Here is a 5,163-nt window from a genome sequence, read left to right on the forward strand (position 1 = left end):
TTCTGGTTTTCCTTTAGTGAAAGTAATTTCCTCTAGTGATATAACTTAATTTCTTCCTTTTTATTTTTTGTGTATCCATTGTATGTTTATGGTGTGAAGTTATCACGAAGCTTGAAAATACTATTTTATAACCCATTATTTTAGCCTGCTAACTACTTAACATTGTTTGTATAAACAAACAAGCAAAAAGAAAACTAATATAAATCTTATCCTTTAACTTCATCTCCCACTTTTTAACTTTGTGTTGTTTCTATTTATATCTAATTGCACTATGTATTGATAAATTATTGTTATTTTTTATTGGTTTATTGTTTAGTCTTTCTGTTTATGATAAGAGTAGTTTACAAACCACATTTACAGTGTTATAATATTCTGTGTTTTTCTGTGTACTTACTATTACCAGTGAGTTTCATACATTCAGTTGATTACTTATTGCTTATTAACATCATTTTATTTCTGATTGAAATAATACCTTTAGCATTTCTTGTAGGACAGATCTGGTGTTGATTAATTCACTTAGGTTTTGTTTCTGAGAAAGTATTTCTGTTTTATGCTGGAAGGATATTTTCACTGGATATACTATTGTAGGGTAAAAGTTTTTTTTTTTTCTTTGGCACTTTAAATATGTCATACCACTCTCTCCTGGCCTGTAAGCTCTCCACTGCAAAGTCTTCTGTCAGACATATTAGAGCTCCATTGTATGTTATTTGTTTATTTTCTTTTGCTGCTTTTAGGATCCCATCTTTACTCTTGATCTCGATCTTTGGGATTTTCATTTTAAATGTCTTGAGGTAGTCTTCTTTGGGTTAAATCTTCTTGGCATTCTATAACCTTCTTGTACTTGGATGTTGATATTTCTCTAGGTTTGGGATCTCCTGCTGTACCTCCTCTTTAAGGCCAATAGCTCTGATATTTTCCATTTTGAGGCTATTTTCTAGATTCTGTAGAAGTGCTCCATTGTTTATTCTTTATTTTGTTTCCTCTGTGTATTCTCAGATAGCCTGTCTTCAGGCTCACTAATTCTGTCTTCTGCTTGATCAATTCTGCTATTAAAAGACTCTGATGCATTTGTCAGTATGTCTGTTGCATCTTTCAGCCCCAGACTTTCTGATTGATTCTTTTATATTATTTCGATCCCTTCATTAAATTTATCTGATGGAATTCTGAATTCCTTCTCTGTGTTATATTGAATTTCTTCAAGTTTCCTCAACACCACTCTTTTGAATTCCTATCTGAAAAGTCACATATCTTTGTTTCTCCAAGATTTTTCTCTGGTTGCTTATTTAGTTCATTTTGTTAGGTCATGGTTTTCTGGATGGTGTTGATGCCAGTAGATGTTCTTCAGTACGTGGGCATTAAAGAATTAGGTATGTTTTGTAGTCTTCACTGTCTGGGCTTATTTGGACCCATCCTTTTTGGGAATGCTTTCCAGATCTTAGAAAAGACTTGGGTGTTGTGATCTAAGCTGTATCTGCTTTAGGGAGCACCTAAGCCCAGTAACACTGTGGTTCTTGCAGACTCATATAGGTACCGCCTTGATGGTCTTGAACAAGATCCAGGAGGATTCTGTGGATTACCAGAAAGAGACTCTTGTTCTCTTTTTTCACTTTCTCAAAAAATAAAAATAAAAATAAAAACAAACAAAAAAGAGTCTCTCTTTGTTATGAGCCACCTAAAGCTGGGAGCAGAGTGATACAAGCATCCCTACAGCCACCATGTCTATGACTGCACTGGGTCAGACCTGAATGCAGCACAGCACTGTGTCTCCCACGAGGCCTGCATTGACCACTCCCTGGCTACTGCCTATGTTTTCTCAAGGCCTTGGGGTTTTGCAATTAGCAGGTTGCAAACCCAGCCAGGTCTACGTTCTTCCCTTCATGGCGGCAGGTTCCCCCATGCCTCAGATGGATTAGAAGTGCCATTTAAAAGTCAAGGGCTAGGGTCAAAAACCTTAGAAGTCTACCTGGTGTTCTAGCTGAGCTGGCAATCATACCACAAGATGCAATTTTTCCCACTCTTTCCCTTTTCCAAAGGCAGAGGAGCCTCACCCCGTAACTACCACTATAAGCCAACCACAGAGAGTACTGACAGACTACTACCAGTGTTTCCATAAGACCCAGTGGCTCTTAAGTCAACTTGTAGGGAAGGCTGCCTGGCTTGGGATTCACCTCTTCAAGGCAGTGGGCTCTCTTTTGGTCAAGGGCAGGTCCACAGATAGGGTCCAGGAGTCAAATCCTGAAATCAGGTATCCCAAAAGCCCACATTGTGCTCTACTCCACTGTGGCTGAACTGGCACCTGAGATGCAAAATAAAGACCCCTTTACTCTTCCCTCTGGTTTTCTGGAGCAGAAGGGGTATTGACCCATAACCACCACAGCTGGTAATGTGCTAAGTCTCACCTGAAGCCAACAACTCTCAGAGGCTCACCCAAAGCCCTCATCTTAATATCTGGGTATCACTGCTGGTTATTCAGGGCCCAAGAGCTTTTCAGTTAACAGATAATGAATGCTGCCAGGACTGGGTCCTTTCCTTCAAGGAAGTGAGATTCCTTCTTGCCCAGGAGTTGTCTAGAAGTGTCATCCAAACTAGGGCATGGGAACAGGGGCCTCACAACTCTGACCAGTGTGATATACTGCTGTGGCTTAGCTGGTATCCAAGATGCAAGATGAAGTCTTCCCCACTCTTTCCTCTTCTCTCTTCAAACAGAAGGAAGGGATCTCTTTTCAAGCCATGAACTGTGCAGCCTGCAGTTAGGGGAAGGGTAATGCCAGCACTCCCTCAGCTGCCCCATCTGGTGTCTTGGTAGGTCATGTGTCCACTGTCTCTGGGCCTAGTTCAGCAATAAGACTCACTGTGAGTTGCAGTCCTTATGGCCTAGACTGCCTTTCAAGTTTATTTAGATCACAGAGCACTTTAGCCTGTGGTGGTGAGGTCTGTGGGAACTCAAGTTTGGACCACTGGGATTGGCGATTCCCCTCTGGCTAGGGCTGATTTAAATGCTCGCTCCATGGGTGAGCAACAGCTGAGTTTGCTTCTGTTTTCCTTTCTGCTCTAACAGGACAGCACTAAGTTTAATGCCTCACAATTACTGTGTTCTCCCTCCCCCAGCACCCAGAGATGCTCTCTGTACCATGACTTTACTGCTAAGGTTGGAGAAGTGTTGAGGTTGGGGCCATGTTGACAATTCAAGACTGTTTCTCTGTCTCTTCAATGCTTCTTTCAGTGACAATGGAGTTAAAACTAGGTACAATGAAGGCTCACCTGATTTTTGGTTCTCATGAAAGTGTTTCTTCTGTGTAGATAGATCCTAAATTGGTGGCCAGTGGAGAGGATGTATGGTGGAGTTTTCTATTCTGCCATCTTGCTCAGCTTCTCTTGCTTCTGATTCTTAAATGGAACAGGTATCTTTCTCAAAACACAATTCAGAGTTACATTTAAAATAATTAAGATGAGGCATGACTAGACCTTCTGAGTTGCCAGTCATATTCTATTCTTGACCTGGGTAAGGGTTACATAGATGTAGTCACATTTTTTATGACTCATTTATGAGATATGCATTTTTTCCTGTGTGTCACATTGCAATTTTAAAAGGTTATAAATGAAAAATAAATGGAATATAATGTTTTAAAAACAGATTTATACTGTTTATATATAAAGTGAATTTTAATTGTGATAAAGGTCTTCCGGATGCTTTGACAAATACCTCTCAGTTTCAAAAAGACCACAGGTCTTTAAAAACCTCTTGTGTTAGAGTTGCTAATAGAATCCTCAAACACATTGCAAACTAAGGCTGATTCTGCCAGTTTTCCAGCCTTTGCAAACTTTTTGTTCTCACAGCTGTTACTTTACCTTATTTCCTGATGGCAGTCTGTCAAAGTCTCTTGAACTTACTTATTCCTAAGCAGAAGAGGTTTAAGGAGACTTAAACTAACATTTTGTGAGTCAGAATCTGGTTAGTCTTGCTGTTAGTCTAGTTCTCAGTATGTGCCCCAGTTCTGAAAATTTTACTTCCATCTTGTTTCTGGACTTCGGTTCTGACTTCATGACCTGCCACTTACTCTATTATTTGTAATGTAAAGCCTGCTTTTCTCTGCTTCATTTTCCTCTGCTTCCCGAGTGTCTGATATCATCTGCCTAAATCCTAGCTCAGTATTTGGTCTCTTCCTACCACTTGACAAACTTGACAAGTCCTCTTTATTCAGTAGTTAGTGTTGGTGGGTTCCAAGATATTATCTATCCCTATTTGCCTGTTGCCTTTTCTGCCAACTTTCTCTCTCTATACATATATATATGTGTGTATATATATATATGTATATATATACACACACACAAACATATATATCTTTTGTGGGCTTCCATTACCTCTAACACCTATTGCTTTTTTCTGTTTCTACTTGTTGTCTCCTTTCAAATGGTCCTGTTCTTGGCATTTCTGTTTGTTGTATTGTGCTTCTTCCTAGGCCCTACTGTACACAGAATTTATGAAGAGAGAATATTAGAGATGGAAAAAATGCCAGAATAAATGTGTATAACCTTCCCTTTTATACAGGAGAAGACTGAGGCTCAGCTAAACATTTAGCTGAATGATATTTTCATGTATTACAGTAACAGGATGATATTTTTAAAACACTTTCAGAAATGATTTCCTTTGTGATCATCTGTTTTTTTTTTTTTCTTAAGATGTCTCAATGTGTCTATCTGAAGACAGCTTCATAGATCAGAGCATCCAAATCCTGAAGCAGTTACAAAAATTTCTAGAGCTCTAATGGTTTGGTAGAAACCTGGTCTTGGGATAGGGAGACCACATTTAGGGACCTCGACTTTGGAGGCTTTTGCAAGGGACATTGATTGTAGCAGTTGGTGCCAGTAAATGCCTAAATCATCAGATGAGACTAGCCACATCTGAGTGGGTACCAACATTGGATGCTTAGTGACCATGAAGGGTGTGAAATATCTCAGAGAAAGCCAACAAGGACTCAGAGGACTGCACGTGGAAGAGAGTCCCCTTCCCACTCAGTGCCAGTTTATAGGTAAGCCTCTCATTTCTACCTTGAGAAGAAAAAGACAACAAAGGAAAGCCCTTGAATAGTTTTTTTTTTTTAAAAGACCTAATATTAAATTTGAATTTTAAATGAATTAAAGATTTAGCCAATAGGTTTAGAA

This window comes from Theropithecus gelada, chromosome 16, assembly GCF_003255815.1.
Source record: "Theropithecus gelada isolate Dixy chromosome 16, Tgel_1.0, whole genome shotgun sequence".
Taxonomy (NCBI): Eukaryota; Metazoa; Chordata; class Mammalia; order Primates; family Cercopithecidae; genus Theropithecus; species Theropithecus gelada.